This window comes from Carcharodon carcharias, chromosome 1 (genome assembly GCF_017639515.1).
Source record: "Carcharodon carcharias isolate sCarCar2 chromosome 1, sCarCar2.pri, whole genome shotgun sequence".
Classification (NCBI taxonomy): domain Eukaryota; kingdom Metazoa; phylum Chordata; class Chondrichthyes; order Lamniformes; family Lamnidae; genus Carcharodon; species Carcharodon carcharias.
Genome location: NC_054467.1, coordinates 6,621,820 through 6,649,583, shown reverse-complemented (window position 1 = coordinate 6,649,583; position 27,764 = coordinate 6,621,820). Strand labels below are relative to the sequence as shown.

Here is a 27,764-nt window from a genome sequence, read left to right as displayed (position 1 = left end):
TTCAAGCAAGAATTTTGTTCAAGTCTGTTGTGTGGCACTGTATCAAATACCTTTAGAAAATCCATATACATTAACAGCATTGCCATTATCAACGTTCTCTGTCCTTCTTCAAAAAACTCCAGCAAGTTAGTTAAAAATAATTTTCCCTTGATGAATCCATACTGGCTTTCCTTAACTATCATGCACTTGTCTAAATGACTATTGATTTTGTCCTGAACTATAGTTTTCAGAAGTTTCCCTATCACTGAAGTTAAACTGACTGGTTTGCAGCTGCCAGTTTTATCCTTGCACCCCTTTTTGAACAAGGTGTAACATTCGCAATTCTCCAGTCCTCTGACACCTTCCCTGTGTCTAAGGAAGACTGGAAGATTATCACTACTGCTTCTGCAACTTCCGCTTGTCAGGAAGATATAATAATTTCATAATGTTGTTGGAATTTATTGTAGAGTAATAGTGGAGTCTGTGTCTATATCTGTGTGTGTGAGGGCGACTTAATTGAATTAAAGGCAGTTGGTCTGAAGGCTTTGATGTAACAGAGGATAAGCTAAGTTTGAAATATTAAGTAGGTAAACATAGGTGTTAAAGGGAACATTTGCATTTTTAAATAAACCAGACTAGCTTGAATTCAAAGGAGGATTGAAATGTTTCACCTAGCCAGGAGAAGTTCAGAAACAGTGTTTATTTTTCCCAAAGATTACTGGTAAAATTGGCACTTTGATAGATTTTTTATTATTAAAGAGGTAAAGTCCAAAGACATAGTGAAACAATGGGAATTTGCATTCAAGAAGGCTGTGACGAAGGGAAGGCATTCTAAGATCTAAAACAAGTGTGAAAAAGCCTCCAGCATCTAAGCCTCATGCTGCTGTCTACAAAGAACTGAAGTTAATATAACTCATGTTGAATTGGATTGTTCAGGGTATCATGTTTCTTTGCCTGAGTCTTTTAAAATCTATGTGTCTTACTGTTGCCTTAAAAAAAGTGTAACTGAGAGTTACATTAACTAGGGGATTTAGAAGTCATCACAGTAGTAATTTGTCGGTCTATATGTGTACTTAAAATCATTTCTTATATTAATAAAGTTTTCATTTAGTTTGTAAGGAACCTATAAGAATTCAAGGCACACATCTTGAAATTTATACAAATTGCAAAACAGTTGTGGCAGTTGTTTCAAGTTTCCCTTTGGGATTTGAGCAGCTCAGCATTTACCATCAGCTGTACCATAACACACTCTTACTTCCCTCAGTACCCTTGGATGCATCTCATCCGGTCCTGGTACCTTATCTATTTTAAGTAAAGGATAGTTTATCTAACACCACCTCCTTCTCAATTGTAAATGTTTCTAGTGTACCAGTTACCGCCTCTCTCACCTTAGCTTGGGTAGCATCCTCTTCCTTTATAAAGACAGATGCAAAGTACTCATTTAATACCTCTGCTTTTTCCACTGCCCCCATATGCAAGTCCCCTTTTTTTTTAATCCCGAATAGGCCCTACTCTTTCTTTTACCACCCTTTCATTATTTATATGCTTATAGAAGACCTTGGGATTCCCTTTTATATTAGCTGCCAGTCTCTTTTCATGCTATCACCTCACTTATTAGTTATTAGTTATTACTTACCTTATTAGTTTTTACACTTCCCCTCTAATCCTTCTCTATTCAGTCTGATTTTCCATTGTGCTTTCTACCTGACATCTGTCATACGCACACTTCTTTTTCATCTTTACCTCTATCTGTCTCGAGATCTGGGGTGCTCTGAATTTATTAGTCCTACATTTCCCCTTTCAAACGAATATACCTTGACATTGCCTGCAATGCTGTTTCTTTGAAGGTGGCCCATTATTCAACCACCGTTTTTTCTGCCATCATTTGATTCCAACCCACTCAACTCATGCGCATTCTCATGCTGTCAAAAGCCCTCAACATCAATCACGACAAATGGGAAACTCTAGCTGACTATCGATGGAAATGGCGACACCAGCTGTGGGAAGGAGTTCGCCACCATGACTACATGTTGTCCAAAGCAGACGCCAGCCCTGCAAATAAGGCATCAGTAGAGATCATCCCACATCACCGGCAAGGGGCAACTTCATGTGTGGCACTTGTGGCAGACTTTGCCTTTGCAGAATCGGCTTGTTCAGCCATCAATAGAAGGGCAGCAGACGATCTCGCCTGACCTCACCCAGAGGCTGCAATCCTATAATTTCTCGCAGATGGAAGGATTCCAACCAGAGAAGTCGTTTCTGATGGCTGAAGGATTGATAACTCATGGGCACATACTTTGGGTGATTGGCAAAAGAGCTGGAGACGACATGAGGAAAAATATTTTTATACAGCAAATGGTTAGGATTTGGAAATGCGCTGTTGGAACCTGTGGTAAATACAGGTTCACTGGTTGCCCTCAGAAGGAGATTGGATAAATACTTGAAGGTGAAAATTTGCATGGATATGGGGAAAAGACAGGGGAGTGGGAGTAACTGGATTTCTTTTTCAAACAGTCAACGCAGACTCAACGGGTCACATCTACTCACTGAATTGCACAAAATAGTTCACGTGCTTACTACATTATAAGCTGTGCCTTTGTAATCGACGCCGTTGATGATGAGAAATGGACAGCTCTATTTGCTGGATATACAAGGCTGTCTGTGATAAGACCAAAGTGTTCCAACCCTGTTTGTGATAGAAAATTGCTTTGGGAAACTTCAGTTGCATTCCTAGCTTGCAGCATTGTTTATGGCTGTTCAACAGAACCTCTGTTAGAAGGACAATCCTCTATTGTACGGGACATCATCCGAAACTCTCAGCTAATTTCACTATTGAAGGCTGAAAACACAAGGGGATTCATCAATCTAGAGGGTTCTATTGCATCTTGGCCTGCACATTAAAGGCCATTTGATTAATTTCACACACACAATATGGCAGTGTAAATGTTAAACCGCCTCAAGCTGCCTTTTGGCTCTCAAAGTACAGCTGCCATGCTCATGTCCCTGGATTATCAGCTCTTTGCCAGCGAATGTTTGCACTGAACACAAAGTACCACTGACATGTGCTTCCTGAAGGGACAGCCTTGACTTTCAAAACTTGGAAAAGACAAATTCCTTTCCAGCAAAGGGAAGAAAGATAAAACAGGAGAGGATCCTTGTTCCTTTAAGCTTCCCAGTCATTGGTACCAATCATCCAAAATGTTCTGTTTGGTTGCTCTATCTGGTTAGCATACAAAGGCTGAAATTTTCGAAAGCTTCTATTTAACATGACTGCCACTCTGACATGACTGAAGATCCAATAAGCAGGTTTCTATCACCTGAAGCAGGTGTCCTTTCTTTACTGTTGTCAAAGCCAGTATTTGTTGCCCATCCCTGGCCGCCCCTGAAGGTGGTGGTGGGCCACCTTCTTGAGCTTCTGCAAGTCCATCTAATGTAGGTACAGCCATAGGGCTGTTAGGGAGAGAGTACTTGGATTTTGGCCCAGTGACAGTGAAGGAACAGCGAAGCAGTTTCAAGTCAGGATGGTGCATGACTTGGAGGGAAGGTGGTGGTGTTCCCATACCCCACCTGCCTTTGCCCTTCTAGGTAGTAGAGGTCAAAGATTTAGGCGGTGTTGTTGAAACAGCAGTGCATCTGTCTTAAGGCAATCATTGCTCAGATAGTTGTTAATGTAGCAAATGCTGTGACAATTGAGTGTGTGCTCTAGTTGTGATTAAGAGCAGCTGATACTAATTGAGGAAATGTTAGGGCACAGATATAAGAATCAGTTTCCAATATGTGGAAGGGAAAAGTAGTCTGCGCTTATGTGATACTGGGTTTTGTGAATATACCCATGTTGAAGACAGGCTGGTTCCAACTTCTTCCTTTGCCAGATGGATGTTCAGCACATTAACAGATGGTTACGGGAGTAAGAGGTGGAGAAGTTTAGGGAGGAAATTCCAGAGCTTAGGACCGAGGCACCTAAAGGCATAGCCATCACTGATCAAGTGATTAAAATTGGGCATGTAAGAGGCTGAAGTTGGAGGAGTGCAGAGATCTGAGGGGTTGTAGTGCTGGAGGAGGTTACAACCTCTCCCCGAATTCTTCAATCTTCTGACTTGATCTCTTGTGCATCATCCCATTTCTCCCTCACCCAACTCCCACCTTCCTACATCCAACTTGCAGTCATTAGCCTCCAAGGAGATTTGGAAATGTTCTGGAAATTCCCTTTCTAAACCCTTCAAACTTTAAAACCCACCTTAGAACCCACCTCTCCCACTTCACGGACCTTTATTTGGTTTAGCATCAATGTTTTATCCAGATCTTTGCAAAGTGCCATAGGATGTTTGTGTTATGTCTACAGAATAAATGCAAATTGGGGCTGCTGATAATGGCTACACTTGGCCTACATGACATTGGTGCTCAAGCAACTGTGCCCAAAGTGCAATGTGAATGCAGTCTTTAGAAGACACTGTGCAGAGAGTCTCAAAAGGATGCATCAGTTCTGCCAGTGGAATGTCTTCAGCAGCTTTATCTCTTTAAACCACTGAAACAAGTTAAAATGGTATCTTCTCCACTGTGACCTTCACCTTGCTTATAGAGTACAGCAGCAGAGCAAGTTTCATAAATGAGACTGAGTTTGCTGGTGAGTTTAATGGGGCTCATTGTTATTAATCACGTAAACAACCCAGCCACTTGTAATGAGGAACAGGTATTTAGTGAGGTGTGAATGGCCACAAATTGCTGAATTACATCTTATGCCTCTCCTCCGTCAGCCTCACGAACACTCTGACTTGCCCTCAAGCTCCTCGTGACTGTAATGAGATGGCTACATTTGCATCTTAATCACTAGTTGAAGTTAGGGTATCTACTTAATGACTCAAGAACCCTTTTTAATGATGAGACTTCCTATCTTGCAATGCTCAATCTCTCCAGCACAGGGAGAGAATAATTGAAACCGTAGGGCCTCATTCCTGCAAATTGTTAATGACACTTAAAATTCTTAAGTCATTTGTCTTTTTTCTCTCGCTCAGTCCAGTCACTTTCTCTCTCAATTTCTCTTTCTCTACCTGACTTGACTCCAACTCACCTGATTTTCTTCTCCATCATTCCTGTCTCTTGCTCAATCTCTAAATCACATTAGTTAAAAGAGGGAGACTGTTGACCCCATTATCAAATTGCACTTCAAGCAATTCCAAGCTGAAAGGTGAGAGAAAATATCTAACTAACGGGACTGCCTGTTAGATGCCCTGCTCCAACAAGGATCAGCAACAGCACAGCACAATCATCTTGAACTTTCACCTACTTCACTGTTTTAAATGCTTTGGACACTTGGCCAAGTGAATCCCACAAACATTCTTTTTCTACATACCGCAAAACTGCTTGAGGCAAATGGCCAATATGGTTTGACTGCTACAAGAACACAGACCAAAGGAAGAACCACAAAATCATAAAAGGAAAAGAAATTCTGACTTGCATTTATGTAGCGCTTGGTACAGCTGCCAGATGTCTCAAAGCACTTTACAGCCAATGGAGTGCTTTTTGAAGTATAGTCACTGTTGTCATGCAGGAAACACAGCAGCCAATATGCGCACAGCAAGCTCCCACAAACAGCAATATGGTATAATGGCCAGATAATCTGTTTTCATGTTGTTGATTAAGGGATAAATAAATCGGCCAGGACACCAGCAATAGCTCCCCTCTTCTTCTTCAAAATGGTGCCAGGTGATCTTTTACATCTACCCGATGAGGTTTAATGTCTCATCTGAAAGACAGCGCAGCAATCCCTCAGTACTGCATGGAAACATCAGACTTTTTTACTCAAGCCTTGGAGTAAAACTTGAACCCAGAACCTTGTTGAAGAATCCTGTTTGAAGAGGACTTCATAGTCTTGAGTATATGAACGGCAAGTCTTTATTAACAACTCATAACTATATACATACATACAATAGAGAGTACAGATATGGAGCTGACTCCATCCTAGGTCTCTACACATCTCTGTCCATCTGTAGACTGACCCTGACTCTGGGTCATGTGCCTTCTTACATCACTGCGTGGGCAGTACTGTACTAAGTCCCACTTTAACCATGTACCAGACCCTACTGTTACACCTGCGACGCAGAGGTGAGTGTGCTATCCACCGAGCCATGGCTGATCTCAAATAATCTCTCAGAATGATCTCACTGAATAGTTACAGCAAAAGAGGAGGCCATTTGGCCAATTGCTAGCTCTCTACAAGAGCAACTGAATGAGTCCCACTTCCCCACCTTTGCCCCTAGTCCTAAAAATTATAGTGATATTCTACACCCAGCCAAAAAAAGGATGATTGGGTAATTTCTCCTGTCAATCACTCACTATTGCCTAATATTGATTTTACATACACAATTTATATTGCGTAACTATCCTCTACTCTCTGTACTTTTTTTTTCCCCTGAGAGCAATCAATCTTTTATCAGGAGACATTACTGTAGATTCTGTCATGAGTTCTGTTTTCCAGTGGGTCACAGTGACTCTATTTAAAAAGACTGCTCACCATTAGCCCTGCTGTTATGTCCCACCTCACCTCCAACTCACTAGCTGGCACAATGCTATCAGTGAGCACTTTGCCTATTCTTAATCCAATCAGAATTAAATACCACAGCCGGATTCAAGGAATGGATGGAAAAGTTGGAGATGCCAGTGAAACTGGGATTATTCTCCTTAGAGCAGGGAAGGTTAAAGGTTGTTCACAGTGCACCAACTTCCTCAGTACTGTACTGGGAGTGTCAGCCTAGATTACATGCTCAATCCCCTGGAGTGAGACTTGAACTGCCTGACTCAAAGCCAAGGGGGCTCCTCACTGAACCAAGGTTTACCGTGCTTTGTTCCTCATTTTTGCTGTCACCTGCGGACCAGAGCAATCTGACATTCCAGTCCAACCAGAGCACCGTTTCTGTGTTGTGGTCTGGTTCCCATGCTACTGAACCTGCCATTCACACTCCTCATCGGAGTCATAATCGTGCAGGAACACAATCGCATGAGTAAATGGGATTGATCAATGTCACTGGGCCCAATATCGGTAGAAGGTTAAACAATAAAAACTTGCACTGCTATATCAACCTTACCCGACGTTCTTTACAGGAGTGATTATCTGACAAAATTTGACACTGAACTATATAAGGAGATGAAAACCTTGACTGAAGAGTTTTAATGAGCATCTTAAAGGGGCAGAGAGAAGCAGAGAGGTTTAGGGAGGGAAGTCCACAGTTTAGGGCCCAGGATTGGAACAGTGCATCAGATAAACAGGGCTGCGATAACAGGAGCCAAAGGGTGCACAGGCTAACTGAAGTATCCATCTTGCCGCCCCAGTCTCTGAAGCGGGGTTTAAACCCATACCCTCCCACCTGAGAGGCGACAGCGCTTCCAACGCGTCAAGGCTGACACCTTTTCTGTACAGTGTTAGCTGTGGCTCAGATAGTAGCACCTTTGCCTCAGAGTCAAAGGATCATGAGTTCAAATCCCACTCCAGGACTTGACCACAAAAATCAAAGCTGACACTCCACTGCAGCACCGAGGGACATGCTGTAGAGTTGGAAGAGCTGTCTTTTAGATGAGACATTGAACAGAGGCCTGTCCACCCTCTAACGTGAGCATAAAAGATCTTGGGGCACTATTTCAAAGAAGAGCAAATGAGTTACCCCGTTGCCCTAGCCAATATTTATCCTCAATCAGCATCACAAAAACCAGATTACAGAGAGAAGGCGGGAGAATGGGGTTGAGAAACTTATCAGCCATGATTGAATGACGGAGCAGACTCGATGGGCCGAATGGCCTAATTTCTGCTCCTATGTCTTATGGTCTTATTATCTGGACATTATCACATGGAATTTTGTGGGAGTTTGCTATGCACAATTTGGTGGATGTGTTTCCTACATTACAACAGTGACTACAATTCAAAAGTACTTCATTGGCTGTAAAGCACTTTGGGATGCCCTGCAGTCATGAATGGTGCTATAACAAAGCACGTCATTCATTTTAATCTTTATAAGAGCAGGGGTGTGTGTGAAGGCAACAGTGTGTACCATCTACAAGATGCACTGCAGGAACTTACCAAGGCTCCTTAGACAGCACCTTCCAAACCACCGACCACTGCCACCTAGAAGGACAAGGGCAGCAGATAGATGGGCACACCACCACCTGGAAGCTCCCCTCCAAGCCACTCACCATCCTGACTTGGAAATATATCACCGTTCCTGCACTGTCGCTGGGTCAAAATCCTGGAACCCCCTCCCTAACAGCACTGTGGGTGTACCTACACCACAGGGACTGCAGCGGCTCAAGAAGGCAGCTCAGCACCACCTTCTCAAGGAAATTAGGGATGAGCAATAAATGCTGGGCCCAGCCAGCGAAGCCCACATCCTGTAAATGAATATTTTTAAAAACGTGAACTTGCACCTGTCAAGAAACTAAGTTATCAGTTTAATAAAAGGATTTTGTTTTTTATAATAAAAGGATTGGTGGTTTTAAGGAAAAGCATATACTATGATGATCCAGGAATATTTAGAGATCATCTCTGTGTTTATTAAAACCTTGCAAAAATGGTGGCAAGTGGAATAGTTTGTCAGGTTGAATAATATGTTGTTTTTTATTCATTCACAGGATGTGGGCTTCGCTGGCTGGGTCAGTGTTTATTGCCCATCCCTAATTGCCCCTTGAGAAGGTGGTGGTGAGCTGCCTTCTTGAACCACTGCAGTCCATGGTGGTGTAGGTACACCCACAGTGCTGTTAGAAAGGGAGTTCCAGGATTTTGACCCAGCAACAGTGAAGGAATTGCGATATAATTCCAAGTCAGGATGGCGAGTGGCTTGGAGGGGAACTTCCAGGTGGTGGTGTTCCCATCTTTCTGCTGCCCTTGTCCTTCTAGATGGTAGAGGTTGTGGGTTTGGAAAGTGCTGTTGAAGGAGCCTTGGTGAATTCCTGCAGTGCATCTTGTAGATGGTACACACTGCTGCTACTGTGTGTTGGTGGTGGAGCGAATGAATGTTTGTCAATGAGGTGTCAATCAAGCAGGCTGCTTTATCCTGGATGATATCAAGCTTCTTGAGTGCTGTGGGAGCTGCACTCTTCCAGGCAAGTGGGGAGTATTCCATCACACTCCTGACTTTATTGAATGGTGTAAAGATAGAATTATCATGTTAATAAGTACTGTAATGTATGAGGAGGAAGCAGTATGAGTAAGAGACAGTAATTTCAGAATTTAAAACATCTGTAATAAGTTGACTTGTAGATGCTTGACATGCTTTGAGTAGTAAGGGCGCAAGTTACTCGTCGTACCATTCCTAGTCTCTGACCTGCTCTTGTAGCCACATTATTTATATGGCTAGTCCAGTTCTCAAGTTCTGGTCAATGGTAACTTCCAAGATGTTGATAGTGGGGGATTCAGTGATGGTAATGCCATTGAATGTCAAGAGCCCTGGTTGGATTCTCTCTTGTTGGAGGTGGTCATTGCCTGGCACTTTTGTGCTGTGAATGTCGCTTGTGACTTGTCAGCCCAAGCCTGGATATTGTCCAGGTCTTGCTGCATTTGGACATGGACTGCTTCAGTATCTGAGGAGCCACGAATGGTGCTGAATATTGTGCAATCATCAGCGAACATCCCCACTTCTGACCTTATGATGGAAGGAAGATCATTGAAGTAGCTGAAGATGGTTGGACTGAGGATACTAACCTGAGGAACTCCTGCAGTGATGTCCTGGAGCTGAGATGACTGACTTCAACCACAACCATCTTCCTTTGTGCTAGGCATGACTCTAACCAACAGAGAGTTTTCCCCCGATTCCCATTGACTCCAGTTTTGCTAGGACTCCTTGATGGCACACTGTCAAATGCTGCCTTGATGTCAAGGGCAGTCACTCTCATCTCACCTCAGGAGCTCAACTCTTTTGTCCATGTTTGAACCAAAGCTGTAATGAGGTCAGGAGCTGAGTGGCCCTGGCGGAACCCAAGCTGGGCATCAGTGAGCAGGTTATTGCTAAGCAAGTGCTGCTTGATAGCACTGTTGGATGACCCCTTCCATTACTTTACAGATGATGGAGAGTAGGCTGATGGAGCAGTAATTGGCTGGGTTGGATTTGTCCTGCATTTTGTATACAGGACGTCACTGGGCAATTTTCCACTTAGCCGGGTAGATATTATAATGTTAAATTGATATCCTTTGCAGAGAGGAAGGACGACATAGAAGCTTGCCTGGAAAGCTTCTAGTGTGATTATTGCAGACAAGCACTCCATCACAAACCAGTTTGTGCTTTATCCCCTGTTGTGAAAGGGCTTTATGGATCAGCATGCTGGTTTCATTTCAGGTTTTGTATTTTTGTAGCAAGTTTGCATTGTGAGTATCTGGAGTAACTATCTCCATTATTAGTTGGCAAGAACTTTTGCAGTGAGCCAAAAGCTGCATTATGTCTTACAACTCATCTGGTGTCTCTCATATGTTGTGTTCCAAAGTTGCTGATGCAGTATTTTAGTGTCAGCGTGTGCGCGCACACGTATGCATGCATGTGCGTGTGCGTGTTTACTTCCTTCCAGATACGTTGTTATTGCAAAATGTATTAGGTATTCCTGCCTGGCAGCATTTTAAGTAAGCCATGAATATTTTGTACATTATGTTCCCTGTTGAGTGGTGTAAAGATACATTACAGTACTTATTAACATGATAATTATATGAGGAGGAAGCAGTATGAGTAAGAGACAGCAATTTCAGAATTTAAAACATCTGTAATAAATTGACTTTGGTACACAATAAATAAACAAACTGTGATCTCACTTAAAAGTATCAGCGTTTTTTTATGTTGGTGCAGGCATAGTTATAAGATGGAACATTTCAAAAGTGACATGTTAGAATGGTGAACTAATTGGACAGTTAAATTAAGTGAGACCTAGGGCAGAGATTAAAGTTGATGTCAAAAACTGATGTAGCGATGACGTGATGGCTTAAATCAGCTTTGTTTTTTTTAGAAGGTAGGGATCTCTAACATTTTTTTGTTGGCAGGTGAGATAATCAACCTCACCCCCATCCCAAACCACCACCCCCACACTGACTCTTCCCAGCCACTGCCAATTTCTCTATACAGTTGGTGGTTAGGAGAGATGCATAAGGATAGTCCTGGAGTGAATTTTCAGTTGTAGAAAAGCACATAACTTCCTTTTATTACATCACAATGATAAAGGTTAGTGTGCACGAGTTTGTACACGTGTACACAGATGCACTTAAAGAGTCATAGATTCATTATGGCACAGGAGGCGGCCATTGGCTCATTGAGTCTGAGTCAGCGTTCTCAAGAGCAACCCTGTCAGTCACAATCCCCTGCTCTATCCCCATAGTCCTGCAAGATTATTTCCCCTCAACCGTCCATCCAATTTCCTTTTGAAATCATTGATCATATCCACTTCCACCACCTTTATAGGCAGCGAGCTCCAGGTTATTACCACTTGCTGCACAAAAAAGCTCTTCTTCGCATCCTCCCTGCAACTCTTGGCCAAATCTTTAAATCAGTGTCCCCTAGCTCTCATACCATCAGCTAATGTGAACAGGTTCTACAGATACGCACGTGCTCATTGCGATGGGTGGAATTATGCACACAGGCCTCAGTCTTACCATTCCATAGCAAACTGTGACAGACAATGTCACTGGGTCATCTTATCTCTCTTGATCTTTTCTGCCTAAAATACTTTCATGTTTCTATTCCCATCTCCACAGTCTAGTGTAGGAGTTTGTTGCATTTTGGAACATTCCAAGTGACAGGGCATGAGTTTGTTCCTGAACAGGTTATCCTGCATTGTAACTCTTTCGAGTACAAACACGTTTCCATCTGTTTCAGATGAAGTTACATTGTTTCATAGTTTGCCATTGTGAGATTTGAACTCTTGATCCTGGGGTTACAAGCCCAGTACCATAACCACTTGGCTATTTAGGCCAAGCTTATCCTGCATTGTAGGTGGAGTAAATACCAGTCGGGGGTGTGGCCTGGCAGAAATAGACTCTGATTATTGAAGAGTAAAACTGACATTTAGGTCCGTGTTAAAACAATTATACAATGGAGTACAGTATCAGTGCACTCCTTAAATTCAATCATCCTGCAAATAGTCAAATTTCCTGTCGGTACTTTCCATGATACCACAGGGCTGTAAACATCAAGGAGCTATTATATCAAAGAGCAAGACAAATCAGTAACACATTAACATTCCTCGAGCAGTGACTTATTCCAACTCCTAATGAATCGAAAGTTGACAGGTCAGGTGGAGTGAACTCCAGCTTGTCTATTTACATTGTTCTAAAAACAGATCATGACCAATTAGCTAAAGCAGGAGACAAAGACTATATCTAGCTTTGAGAGTTCACCATTCATAGTGAAGTCACTGGTATTCAGCAGAACCAGTTGTGTCATCTCAGTCTCTGCTAGAGTCACACTCTAGCAATAAAGGAGGTACAAAATATTTTATAGTGACAATGAAGAAGAATCAAGAGAGCAGACTGTTGGGATGGAGAGCTGCCACAACATTTGTTAGCCTTTCCCCTTCTTAATGCATTACATCATATGTGATTGAAATTGAAAATTCAATGTTTGTAAATGGAATGATTTGTCCTAGTCCTAGCGACTAGGACCTGAGGGCACAGCCTCAGAGTAAAGGGAAGACCTTTTAGAACAGAGATGAGGAGAAACTTCTTTAGCCAGAGAGTGGTGAATCTATGGAATTCATTGCCACAGAAGTTTGTGGAGGCCAGGTCATTGAGTGTATTTAAGACTGAGATAGATAGGTTCTTGATTGGTAAGGGGATCAAAGATTACGGGGAGAAGGCGGGAGAATGGGGTTGAGAAACTTATCAACCATGATTGAATGGTGGAGCAGACTCGATGGGCCGAATGGCCTAATTTCTGCTCCTATGTCTTATGGTCTAAAGGCAGTGATCTGAACTGATCTGAGAGGTTCCTGGTACGGAATCGCAGAGAACAAACAGATAGGTACCAGTGACTTCAATATCAATGATGAATTCTCAAAGCTAGATTGTCTTTGTCTCCTGCTTGAGCTGACTGATCATGATCTTTTTTTAGAAAAATGTAAATAGACAAACCGGAGTTCATTCCACCTGACCTGTCAACTCTTGATTCGTTAGGAGTTGAAATAAGTCACTGCTCCTCATCTTTCAATTAGGCACTTTACAGTCTTATGGACTCGTCATTGAGTTCAACAATTTCAGACCGTGATCTCGCCTCAGATTTTGTTTCTTTGTCTTTGCATGTTTCAGTCTAAATCTTGTTTTTCCTCTTGTTTATGTTTTCAGAAGGCAGCTTTTCATTATTGTCATTCACACCTCTTCTAGACACATCTTTTGTTTCTTTACTTGCCCCCTTTGGCTCTGCCAACTCTTTTGTCATTTAATGACAACTTAAGCTTTTCACAGACCTTCCCTTTTGTTCCTTTTTCCCCCTCCCTCATTTGACCTACTTAAACTAATATATTTCTATTTTTTCCAGTTCTGATGAAAGGTCATTGACCTGAAATGTTAACTGCTTCTCTCCACAGATGCTGCCAGACCTGAAGATTTCCATATTCTTTGTTTTTATTTCAGATTTCCAGCATCTGCAGTCTTTTGCTGTTGTGTTGATAGATTTGTTAGGTAGGGATATTAAGGAGTTCAGATATAGATTTGGTATGATCTAATTGAACGGCGGTACAGGCTTGATGAGCTGAATAGCCTCTTACTGCTCCTCTGACCAGTTTAGATTCTGAGTGCACTCTATCATGAACAGGTATGTAAAGTGTGGATCATTGCTTTAGTTCTACCACCTGGGCAGTGTTGGTCCCTGACCGAAGTGCAGGGGAATTAGTGTGAGTGGTGTGGTTAACAGAACATTCAACTGCTTTCAACGCAGTCATCCAATGGATATTCCTCCCAAGCCACCTTGTACCACAAACTGTTTTACAGCTCTAAGAGTCAGCAAGTTGACTTCTCGACGCAAAGACATTTTTGTTCTTTCAGTGCACATGTTTTCACTGGCAGGGGTTCAGTCACCAGAAGATGCAGATTTAAGGTCATTGGCAAAAAGGCAACATTTTTCTAATTTACACAGAGTTTTGTGATCTGGGACAGGCTGCCCGAAAGGGAGCTGGGAGCAGATTCAATAGTAACCTTCAAAATGGAATTTGACAAATACTCGTAAATAGGACAAACTCACAAAGCTATGGGGAAAGTGGAGGGGGAGTGGAACTGATTTGATAACCCATTCAAAGATGCAGCATAGGCACAATGGGCTGAATGGCCTCTTTCTATGATGTAACATTACTTTATAGTGGCATTTATGACAGCCTGTTTGCAATATTGATTTGAATCCCTTCAAGTTGATCTCAATGGCTTGAAGGCCAAATGCTCCCTACACATTTCAGTATGGAAACAGTTAATGGCATCTAGTACCTAAACATCAATAGCATGACAATCCTGGCATTCAGGGAGAGAGGCCAGTATTGGTACTGTCACTGGACTAGTAATCCAGAGGCCCAGATTTAATGATCTGGGGACACGAGTTCAGATCCCACCATAGCAGCTGGTAGAATTTAAGTTCAATTAATAAAATCTAGGATTGAAAGTCTCACTAATGGTCACCATGAAACTATTGATTATTGCAAAAATCCATCTAGTTCAATAATGTCCTTTAGGGAAGGAAATCTGCCATCCTTACCTGGTCTGACCTACATGTGGCTCCAGACCCACAGCAATGTAGTTGACTCTTAACTGTTCTGAAATGGCCAAGCAAGCCCCTCAGCTCAGGGGCAATTAGGGATGGGCAGCAAAAGCTGGCCTTTCCAGCAACACCCACACCCCATGAAAGAATTTTTTAAAAAATTATGTTGCCTGTTTTTACCCACACTGTTTGAAATTTATTCACAGGAAAACGGGAGAGATGCTGGAAATAACAGATCAAAAACAAAAAAAACACGGAACTGGAAAATATTTTACTATCTTCACGAAAGAATTTTCGGCAAACCAATATCTGCTGGGGGTGTGACAGTGTTGGCATGAAAACACCTGAGGCGGTGTTCATTTTGGTGCAACTCGCTTTGTTTGCTTGCAAAATAAAACACTTTAGGAAGTGCATCCTTAATCAATTACATTTGCATAACTACGTCTCATTATCCTACATCTTATAATTACTGGATTCATCCAGCGCATCCTCTGCTTACTGATCTGCACTGGTTCCCGGTCTGGCAATGCCGTGAATTTAAAGTGCTCATCCTTGTTCTCGTGCACCCTCTCTATCTCTGTAACTTCCTCCAGCCCTGCTAACTAGTGATATCGCTGCACTCCTCCAGTTCTGGCCTTTTGTGTGTCTCTGAATTTAGTCGTTCCACCATGGGTAGCTGTGCCTTCGGCTGCCTCAGCCCTAAACCCTGGAATTACACTCTCTCATCATCTCCCCATAACCCCGCACATTCTTCCTTTTCAACTAACAGTCTAATTCCCTTTTGAATGCTTCCATTGAACCTGCATCCATCACACTCTCAGGCAGTGCGTTCCAGACCTTATCCATGCGCTGTGTGAAAAAGGTTTTCCTCATGTCCCTTTTACCAATTAGTTAAAACCTGCATCCCATTCTCGATCCTTTCACCAATGGGAACGGTTTCTCCCTATCTGCTCTGTCCAGTCCCATGATTTCGAATACCTCTATCAAATCTCCTATCAGCCTTCTTTTCTCTAAGGATAACAGTCCTAACTTCTCCGATCCACCTTCATAACTCAAGTTCCTCATCCCCAGAACCATTCTTGTGAATCTTTTCCACACTTTCTCCAATGCCTTCACATCTTTCCTAAAGTGTGGCACCAAGAACTGGACTTAATGCTCCAGCTGAGATCAAACTAGTGACTTAAACAAGCTCAACATAACTTATTTTCTCTTGTACTCCATGCCCCTCTTATAGAGTACAAAAGCAAGGAACTTATGGTAAACCTGTATAAAACATAGGTTCAGCCTCAGCTGGAGTATTGCATCCAATTCTGAGCACGGCACTTTAGGAAGGATGTGAAATCATTAGAGAGAGTGCAGAAAAGATTCAAGAGAATGGTTCCCAGGATGAGAAACTTCGGTTAAGAGGATAAATTGGCGAAGTTGGGACTGTTCTCCTTACAGAAGGTTGAGAGGAGACTTGAGAGATATTTAAAATCATGAGGGGTCTGGACAGAGTAGATAGGGAAAAGCTGTTCCCTTTGGTAGAAGGATTGAGAACCAGGAGACACTGATTTAAGGTGGCTGGCAAAAGAAACAATGGTAAACAAAGGAAAAACTTTCACACGAGGAGTGATTAGGATCTGGATTGCACTGCCTGAAAGTGTTGGCGGAAGCAGATTCAATCATGGCTTTCAAAAGGGAATTGGATTATTGTCTGAAGAGGAAAAAAATTGCAGAGGCTATGGGGAAAAGGCTGGGAAGTGGCACTAGGTAAGTTGCTCTTACAGAGGGCCGGTACAGACACAATGGGCCAAATGGTCTCCTTTTGTTCTGTGTCCCCATTCTATGATTCGATGTAGCCCCTCAAGTAACGTCCCCTCTAATTTATTTTTTTTGGTGTGCAGGTTAAGCGCATGGTACCTTTAAATCATTTTTGCATAGCCAGGCACACGAGGTATCTTACAGGTGACGACTTGCAGGTGAGTGATAGCTTCCTGGTTGCTGCATGGCTTAGAGGGAATATTACTCGCTAGCCTTCTCCATCATTCAGTATCATGGCTGATCAAATCCGCCTTCTCCGCCCTATTCCCAAATATTTTGATTCTCATAGCGTACAAAAATAATCCATCAATCTTAGTCTTGGAACATCCTCAACCAGTGAGTATTCACAGCCCTCTGGAGTAGAGGATTACAAAGACTTAACAATTGGAGTTGTTTGGGAAGGAGAAAGTTGTAATATATGATTATCAGGACTCTTTAGTTCTCCCTTCGCCCCTGCCCCCAACGAACCAAAATGGGTGACATGAGTTGATAAAAAAAGAATTTTGAACAAGAACATCTTCAGTTTTTATTCCAAGTATATAAGGCAATAAGCATTCATGCAAATCACAACATTAGTATTGGGTAACCCAACCGGTTAGTCAAGATCCCAACACAGCTGACGGTATGGAAATCATGTTTCGAGGCATCAGACCAAATACTGTCAATGTCTTATTAATTACACTGTTACAGTTTAATGGCAATTACATTGTTAAATAGATGACGCCTATTTGTACACCTATAAGTGGGGATAGATGGTGTGTTTGAGAAGTGTTGACTGTGAGCTAAGTCAATAAGCTCTCTTCAGCAAAGAAAGCAGCTGAGTCTTAGTTTTAACTTCACCAACTGGTGTGGATCCAGTTAACAAATACAGCTACAATAAAACTAATTTAAGCATTGCCACAGCTTTTCCAAGTGGTCAGGGAGTCATGACCATCAAACTCAGGCTCTGACCTTGTAAGTAAAATCTTAGCATTTCCTAATGTCATCAGCCATGACTCAGTGGGGAGCAGTCTGGCCTCTGACCCAGAAGGTTGTGGATCTGAGTCCCACTGGAGGGGCTCGAGCACAAAATCTAGGCTGACATTTCCAGTGCAGTACTGAGGGAATGCTACACTATCAGAGGTGCTGCCTTTCAGATGAGACTTTGAACCAAGGCCTTGTCTGTCCTCTTGCTGCATATAAAAGATCCCATGGCACTACTTGAAGAGAAGAGGTGAGTTCTCCCTTGTGTCCTGGCCAATATTTATCCTTCAAAAAAAAATTGTCTGATCATTAACACAATGCTGTTAGTTGTAGCTTGCTGTACACAAATTGGTTTCTGCATTTCCTGCATAACAACAGTGACTACGCTTCAGAAGTGCCTCAGTGGGTTTAAAGCACTTTGGAACATCCTGAAGTCATGAAGGGTATTATATAAATGCAAGTCTTTTACTTTTAATGTCTCATGGACTTGTGAGATCATCTGAAGTACACTTAAGGGTCTACGGAACCGGATGGGAACTTCCAGGAGTTTTTCACGTAGTTTATGCAGGTTTATTTTTGAGTTTAGCATAACACCTTTAAAGTTAATATTATTGGCGATTGTGAGGGTGGTGCATGAACTTGCTCTGTTCAGTGCTAAAGCTGTGCAATGATAAGCCTGATAGATATCCAGGCCATTGCAATGATTTTGACACAGTGAGGAGTGGTGCAATACAATGAATCAACGCTGAACGATGTTTATATTAAGCTTCCCATGGTAACTGGCAATAAAACCAAATCTTAAAGAATATAAAATGTCAAGGGTGTTATTGCATTGTACAGGACATACTATCTCAAGCATTCCCTTTTAATTAAGCTTTTTTTTTTAAGTACTCGATGCAGTTCGGACTTGCCTTTCCTGACTGATTCGCTCTGATGTTATGCGGTCTTTAAAACATACTTGCTCCTTTTGTTGGGAGGTGGGTGGAGAAGCTTTGCATTCTACTGGCTCCACTCCATCGCAGGCACTGGGAACAAGGGGGAGAAGTAAAATGGGCACCGGTGCTAGAGGTGGGACCGAAAAGCTTTCATTCTACCTCAGGAAATTTTCTTTTGTTTCGCGCCTCAAAAGCAGAAACAACTGTCTCAGCCCTGCCTGCACAACAGCACTGCCGCATTCACCAACACGCTTTGTGCCATTTGAATGCCAGCGCGGAGGAGGCTGCGTGTTCACTGTCAGTTATTATGCATCAAGCTGTGCTTACGGCAGTCCACTAGACAACGAATCTGAGACATTTCCAGTAATCTCCATGACCCTGTTGCACTTCCCTGTTTTGAAACCTTTATGATGGTGAAGGGTATTTTTGTGAACTATGATGTATAGTTGTACTTCTTTAAAATCTGAAAGCCTGAATACAGACTGAAGCTTTTTTTTTAAATCAGCTAATTTACTGAAGTATTCTGCACAGTGCCACAAAACATCAAAGAGTAACTCCTGTGCCTATTAAACACTTAAAGGCACCACCAGCCCGTGCATTTGGAATTATTTTCCCCTTCCTTTTAGCAACAAGAGTTTGTGATTATTTGTTCATGGGGTGTGGGCATCGCTGGCAAGACCAGCATTTATTGCCCGTCCCTAATTGCCCTTGAACTGAGTGGCTTGCTAGGCCATTTCAGAGGGCAGTTAAGAGTCAACCACATTGCTGTGGGTCTGGAGTCACATGTAGGCCAGACCAGGTTTGGATGACAGATTTCCTTCCCTAAAGGACATCAGTGAATCAGATGGGTTTCTATAGCAATCCAGTAGTTTCATGGTCACTTGACTGATACTAGCATTTTATTCCAGATTCAGAACATAAAATATTACTGCAATCACATAGTACACTAGTCAAACTTCAGTTAGAGGATCGTGTTCAGTTTTGGAAGTCCACTAGTTTGGAGAAACTCCAATTGTGATTCACCAGAGCGATATCTGATTTGGAAAGACTGAGTTACGATGGCAAACTTGCAACCTTAGCATAATCACCTGCAGATGGGGTGGTTAATGAGGTGGCCCGAGACAACATTAGGAACCGCTTCCATCTCTTGTCATAACCACACAAAAGGAAATGCATGATGGAACAAAGGAGGAAAGACACTATTTCACAAATAAGATATAGAACGAAGAGACTATGAGACAGCCCAGTCCCTTACTTTATAAGACTCAAACAGTATGTAAATGATTGAGAGTTTAATGAATTCAACCTGACAACATATAATCCATGGACATTAATACAAAACGCAGACCTTTCATTTCTATTCTGTAAATCAAGACCTACATTTTGCAACGTATTGTAATTATTCGTATGTCTGTGCAATCCTTTTATTATTTTATACTTTATTTTTATTTTAATGATCATCTATAACTATGTCATAAATTATGATCACTTGTTTTATTTGTATCTTCAACATATTTGGTGCCTGCCGCATGATGATTTTTAATAGACCAATTATCTAGCTATCTAAATAGTAGGACAGGAATTCACCAAGGCTCCTTAGACAGCATCTTCCAAACCCATGACCACTACCATCTAGAAGGGCAAGGGCAGCAGACACATGGAAACAGCATCACCTGGAAGTTCCCCTTCAAGTCACTTGCCATCCCGACTTGGAACTATATCGCCATTCTTTCACTGTCGCTGGGTCAAAATCCTGGAACTCCCTCCCTGACAGCACTGTGGGTGTACCTACACCACAGGGACTGCAGCGGTTCAAGAAGGCAGCTCACCACCACCTCCTCAAGGGCAACTAGGGATGGGCAATAAATGCTAGACAAAAAGCAAAGTCAGCCCAGCGTAAATAACGAATTTCTATTTTTTCTTGGACTGTGGCTTTAAGATTGGACTGTGGCTTTAAAAACGGCCATGGCTGGAGTTTAAGATAGATGCTCAATTGAGCAGGAAGAAGAAAATCTATAATGTTGCTATCCTGGAACAGTGTGTACCAGGTTGGACAGAATGGTGCTGAAAGGAGACTTGGTTTAAGAGAGAACTGTCTAGCGACAGCGTTTTGATTGGCTCCTGACCAAGTGGCCAGGTTCTATGTGAGGATAGTGCAATAGATAAGCTCCTAGCCTGAAAAGAGAAAAGACCTGAAACCTCTCTCTCCTGTGTTTTGGAAGACTCCAGTAATCCTGCCATAGTGGCGAGCTGGCCATTCCTCACATCGCTGTACCCTGCTTTCTTTGAGAAACCCTTGTCAGGGGGAAAAGGGGAAAAATCACCAGTAGAGACATTAAAAGCAAATGCAACCGGAGAAACACAGATTGCAAGTGCTGGGAGACCATCTTGCATCAGCCACAACAACCTGCAAGGAATTTGTAAGAAAGCAATCAAAGTTAACCCATCTAATCCTGAACTCTAGATTGGTGCTATTGAACTGTTTCATCTCACCCTTGAAATCCATGTTTTGTGTGGTTTATGCATGTGTGTGTGTGTGTGTGTGTTTGTTTGTTTGTTTGTGTATAGGGGTTTAAGAAAGGGTAGAGTTTAAGTTATAGAGTTAAAAGTTCATATTTCTTTCTTTTGCCACTGGTTACAGACAATTTGTCTGATTAACAGTTAATTATTTGTTAAGTTTACAAACCCAGTGCTCGTATTCTTTTAACCTAAATTAAATAGTTGGGTAGAATTGGGGCAATTCGGAGGTCTAATCAAACTTCTCACATTAGCTCAGGGCTTGACATTACAGTGCACTATCCCCCAGTGAGTCATGACAACAGTTACAAAATAATTTCCCATTTGAAATCTTGAGGAGGCGGTGGCATTTCTTGAGGTTGTGGTGAATTCTGGGTTGGAAGCAGGGAAAACTTAGCCAAGTAGGTGCAACCGGAATCAAAGGAAAGTTGTGACAAGAGGTCAATGAAAGATGTCGAGATGAAATGGTGAAACCCACAGAGTCACAGATCTCACTTAAACCTAATGTTACCATGGGAAGCTTGTTAAATTAGAATTTGAGATAAAAATCTAAAACAAATCAGAATCACAGTGCAGAAGAAGCCCTTCGGCCCATCGAGTCTGCACCAACATGTGAGAAACACCTGACTTACCTACCTAATCCCATTTACCAGCACTTGGCCCATAACCTTGAATGTTATGACGTACCAAGTGCTCATCCAGATACTTTTTAAAGGATGTGAGGCAACCCGCCTCCACCACCCTCCCAGGCAGCGCATTCCAGACCGTCACCACCCTCTGGGTAAAAAAGTCCTTCCTCACATCCCCCCTAAACCTCCTGCCCCTCAGCTTGAACTTACGCCCCCTTGTGACTGACCCTTCAACTAAGGGGAACAGCTGCTCCCTATCCACCCTGTCCATGCCCCTCATAATCTTGTACACCTCGATCAGGTCGCCCCTCAGTCTTCTCTGCTCCAACGAAAACAACCCAAGTCTATCCAACCTCTCTTCATCACTTAAATGTTTCATCCCGGGCAACATCCTGGTGAATCTCCTCTGCACCCCCTCCAGTGCAATCACATCCTTCCTATAATATGGCGACCAGAACTGCACACAGTACGCCAGATGTGGCCTCACCAAGGTTCTATACAACTCCAACATGACCTCCCTACTTTTGTCATCTATGCCTCAATTGATAAAGGCAAGTGTCCCATATGCCTTTTTCACCACCCCACTAACGTGCCCCTCCGCCTTCAGAGATCTATGGACACACACACCATGGTCCCTTTGTTCCTCAGAACTTCCTAGTGTCATGCCGTTCATTGAATATTTCCTTGTCAAATTACTCCTTCCAAAGTGTATCACCTCACACTTATCAGGGTTAAATTCTATCCGCCACTTATCTGCCCAACAAAGCTAATCAAACTATTAAATAAAAATGGTGAGGTGGTTGGGGAGGGTGGGAATTGATAGCAGGGCGGGGCAGGGGGAAAATGCTCTCCCTGCTCTCCGGATACCTTGGCAGGACTGTTCGTGCTGGATGGGTGTGCAAATGTTTCAGGGGTAGTGGTAGAGGGGCATAGAGAGGTGTTGTGGTGCAGTAGTAACATCACTTCCTCTGGGCCAGAATCTTAGGGTTCAAAGTCCACTTCAGGACTTGATGGCCATGGAAGGTGATGCATAACAAAGTCGAATAGGTTGATTATCAGTCTGTAAATCCTTCCAATAGGCCTGATGGCAGGCGGTAAAGAGTGGGAGAGTTTCCTGGTCAGCCATACTGCAGAAGGCAACAGCAAACCACTGTAGTACTTTGCTAAGTGTATTCATGGACCAGTCCATGGTCACCAAAGCCCTCTTAGGGCATGGTACCTGAAGGGGGGGGGGGGGGGGCAACTTGTTTGTTACTCATGGCGGGCACTCAGTTTAGCTCAGAACAGTACTGGTGGGTGGTCTAGGCCTTTAGTAACCATTGGAGTGCTGGGTTGCTGGAGCCAGAAGATTTCAAGCTTCCCTTTCTACTGATTCCCCTTAACTTATTCTCACAATGAGTCAATAGAATGGTTACAGCAGAGGAGGAGGAGGAGGTCATTTGGCACATCAAGTCTGTGCGTGAGTAATTAAGCAAGTCCCAATCCAACACCTTTTCCCCATATCACTGTAAATGACTACCCTTCAGACGCTCAACCAATTCCCTTTGGAAGACACGATTAAATCTGCCTCCATCACTCTCTCAGGCAGTGCATTCCAGATTTGTAACTGCTCGCTGCCTAAAAACCTTTTCCCACTCTTGCCAATCACTTTAAATCGGTTCACGTCCAGTCAGCAACTGTGAGCAACCTTATTTAAAAATCACTAAAAATGACGTGAAACAAAACTACATTTAATGGTTCCACCAATTCTAACTGGTCAGTTTTTGAGTAAAATAATTTTTTTTTTTTAAATGTGGAGAAAGCTTTTAAAATGTGCTGCATACCTAAGAAAATGAGCACAATTTGAAGTGTCTGCCTGAACCAATGCAATCGACAGAATCACACAATTTTAAACGTGAAGGGTGGCCAATTTTGTGGGCAGGGCCAGATTCAGACCAACTGAATCTTGAAGCAATTATAGCATTTTGTGGAAATCTCGAATGTAAGTGGTTTTGGACGTAACTCACTCGAATTTAGAATTCCTTGATCTTTTTACAGGTTTAGCCAATTCCACAGGAGTTACATTGATATTACCAAGGGAAACTTGATGCCAATATCTAATGTGCAATACAATTAGATCAATAACTGGAAATGGACAATAAACTCCACAATCTTTCATAACATGAATTGATCAGTTACTTGACATATTAAAGGAGGGCACCAATTATTGCAAGGGCACAATCCTCTGTTATTAGATTACTTCATAAAGAAACAGCATAAAGATGACACTGTGTGAAAGATTAAAGTTCTAGTATTAGTTTCACATGAAACAAGGGAATAAATTGACATTAGCGTGTGCAGCAATTGGAACACGGCAAGGGAAAGCTTATATTTGACCCAATTATCAAAGACTCAATATATCGTACAGAGCAGAATGCTTGCTGCAATTGATCAAGTACATTTAAGTTTCACAACACAATGGTGAATGGCAGCCAGGCTACCAGTTCAAAGCCTAGCACATATTAATCCTGTTTTCATCCAAACATGTTGATATACTAAAAAGACGATCTAGTTCCACGTGTGGGCTGAACGCAGCCAGCCCTCCTGACCTATCTGCTGCCTGTGTTGTCAGGATGCCTGTCAGATGTCTCAGGTCGACGTAAAAGATTTTGTGATAATATTTCGAAGAGCAGCAGGAGAGTTATCCCCGGTGTCCTGGGTCAACATTTATCCCTCAATCAACATTACTAAAAAAACAGATTATCCGTTCATTGTCACATTGCTGTTTGTGGGAGCTTGCTGTGCACAAGCTAGCTGCTGCATTTCCTACGTTACAACAGTGACTACACTTTAAAAATACTTCATTGGCTGTAAATGAACTCACTTGGGATCTATGGTATCATGAAAGGCGCTATATAAATGAACATGTTCCTTTCTTAAAGTGACATAAATTATTTTTCTTGGCAGCCTTAGTCACTGGGAGCGTCAGGCTGAATTCTGTGCTCAAGTCTCTGGAGTTCAACTTGACACACGACCTTCTAAATGGGACAAAAGGATCACCCACTGAGCCAACGCCATAGAAAGAGGGGTCAAGATGAAAGAAACACTCAGAGGATTTACTGGAACAAAGACTATTTCTGCTACAGTCACCATGTAGGTGTCAGGCACAACAGATGTTGCACATATTCTGAGTATAAGAAATCTAATTTCCTGAGAATACTCTAACTCATGATGTCTCAGTAATTGGTATAGGATATCATTCTGACCAATCCAACCACATCAATTGACACCAACTAAGGGGGGGGGGAAATTACATTTGACCTAGTTATCAAGAATACAACATGCTGCACAGCACACAGTGGTTGCTGCTATTGACCACAAACATTAAATTGCACTGTGGGATGGTAACTGGGAGGGCATCCAGACCCCAGTTCAAAGCATTTTATGCCAATTTTCTTCTAAAAATGTTGACTTTAAAAATTGCGCAATGTCAAGGTACACATGTATATTGACATCACTTACTCCAACCTTCCCACCCTCCCCTGCACCCCCCACCTCCACAATGTTATCAGAACAATTATCCAGTGTCCAGTCCAGGGTGATCAGAAATTCACTCCAATACAGCGAATTTGCTAGCAACTTCCTTCTGCCGTATTCCTCCAACTAAATACCAGGAAGATCAAAGCCATTGTCCCTACCTAGGACTCTACTCCCTAGCCACAGACACCATCTCCCTCCCAGGAAATTGCCTTAGGCTGCACCAGACTGTTCACAAACTTGGTGTCACACTTGACCCCGAGATGAGCTCCCGACAACATGTTTGCATCGTCACTAAGACCCCCTTTCTACTCTTCTGTCACACTGCCCAACTCTGCTCCACCTCAGCTCCTCGGGTGCTGAAACCCTCCATGTTGTAATCTCAAGACTTGATTATTGCAACCCACTCATGACCAGCTCCCCCCACCCCCAAGTTCTACCCTCCATGAATTCAACAGCATCCAAACTCATATTAAAACCCGTTCACTAATCACACTGGGCCCCAATTAGGCAAATCCTTAATTTTAAAAGTCTCGTCCTTGTTTTCACTCCCTCCATGACCTCACCCTCCCTATCCCTAATCTCCTCTAGACCCACAACCCTCTGAAATTTCCGCTCTCCTCCAATTCTGACCTGGTGCGTTCCCGATATCAGCTGACTGGGCCCCAAGCTCCTGCCTTCCCTCCACCCCTCTACATTTATACCCTCCTTTAAGATGCCCCTTAAAACCTACTTCTTTGATCAAGTTTTTGGTTACCTGTCCACATACCGAGCCACATCAGGAGGTATCATATTTTGATTTATAATGCTCCTGTGAGGCACCTTGGGAAGTTTTACTACAGCAAAGGTGCTATTTAAATACAAGTTGCTGTTGATTTAGCCAGCTATATAAACCTCTTTCTGGTAGTCACAAGAACGTATTCAGGGCTTGAGAGTTCCTGAGGGTTACCTCACTCACATCTCACCAGCTGATAATGAGTATCACTGTACTGACCAACCCAGGCACCCTAATCATATGTGTAAAGTACAGAACATTTATCATAATGCCATGTATTATGTGCTTTGTGATAGAGAAGATATTGGTAATCTGGTCAAGATGTAATTTTTCCTCTGAACACTTTGCATTCCAAAATTCACAATTCATTCCACTGCTGTACCTGCACTCAACTAAATTACCTTGTTCCAGAGACTTTTTTTTTTATTTTTCACAGGATGTGGGCGTCGCTGGCTGGGCCAGCATTTATTACCCATCCCTAATTGCCCTTGAGAAGGTGGTGGTGAGCTGCCTTTAACCGCTACAGTCCATGTGGTGTAGGTACACCCAGAGTGCTGTTAGGGAGGGAGTTCCAGGATTTTAACCCAGCGACAGTGAAGGAATTGTGATAGATTTCCAAGTCAGGATGGTGAGTCGCTTGGAGGGGAACTTGTAGAGGCTGGTGTTCCCGTCTATCTGCTGCCCTTGTCCTTCTAGATGATAATGGTCATGGGTTTGGAAGCTGCCGTCAAAGGAGCCTTGGTGAATTCGTGCAGTGCATCTTGAGTGTTTTGGAGCTGCTCTCATCCAGGAAAGTGGAGGGTATTCCATCCCACTCCTGATTTGTGCCTTCTAGATGGTGGACAGGCTTTGGGGAGTCAGGAGGTGAGTTACTCTCTGTAGAATTCCCAGCCTCTGATCTGCTCTTGTAGCCAAAGTATTTATTTGGCTAGTTCAGATCAGATTCTGGTCAATGGTAACCCCCAGGATGTTGATAGTGGTGGAATCAGCAATGGTAATACCATTGAATGCCAAGGGGAGATGGTTAGATTCTCTCTTCTTGGAGATGGTCATTGCCTGGCACTTGTGTGGCACAAATGTTACTTGCCACTTATCAGCCCAAGCCTGGATATTGTCCAGGTCTTGCTGCATATGGACGTGGACTGCTAAAGTATCTGAGTCGTGAATGCTGAACGTTGTGCAATCAAGAGTGAACATCCCCACTTCTGACGTTATGATGGAAGGAAGGTCATTGATGAAGCAGCTGAAGATGGTTGGGCCGAGGACACAACCCTGAGGAACTCCTGCAGTGATGTCCTGGAACTGAGATGATTGCCCTCCAACAACCACAACCATCTCCCTTTATGCTAGGCATGACTCCAACCAGTGGAGAGTTTTCCCCGATTTCCATTGACTCCAGTTTTGCTAGGGCTCCTTGATGCCACACTCGGTCAAATGTTGCCTTGAGGTCAAGGGCAGTCACTCTCACCTCACCTCGGGAGTTCAGCTCTATCATCCATGTTTGAACCAAGGCTGTAATGAGGTCAGTAGCTGGGTGGACCTTGTGGAACCCAAACTGAGCATCAGTGAGCAGGTTATTCCTGAGGAAGTGTCTCTTGAGAGCACTGCTGATGATCCCTTCCATCACTAAGTTGATGAGCGAGAGTAAACTAATGGGGCAGTAATTGGTCGGGTTGGATTAGTCCTCTTTTCGTGTGCAGGACATACCTGGGCAGTTTTCCACATTGCCAGGTAAATGCCAGTGTTTTAGTTGTATGGGAACAGCTTGGCTGACAGCACAAGTCTTCAGTACTATTGCTGGAATGTTGTTGGGCTCAGTCTTTGCAGTATCCAGTGCCTTCAGCCATTTCACAATATCACGTGAAGTGAATCAAATTGACTGAAGACTTGCATCTGTGTTGCTGAGAACCTCAGGAGGAGGCTGAAATGGATCATTCACTCAGCACTTCTG

The 27,764-nt window shown here is 42.9% G+C and overlaps 1 protein-coding gene across 1 annotated transcript in view; it reads right to left on the bottom strand.

The window, feature by feature from the left end:
* The window catches only part of tspan5a (tetraspanin 5a), a 91,859-nt gene that overhangs the window by 50,909 nt on the left and 13,186 nt on the right, over nucleotides 1–27,764 (bottom strand). The window lies entirely within an intron of this gene.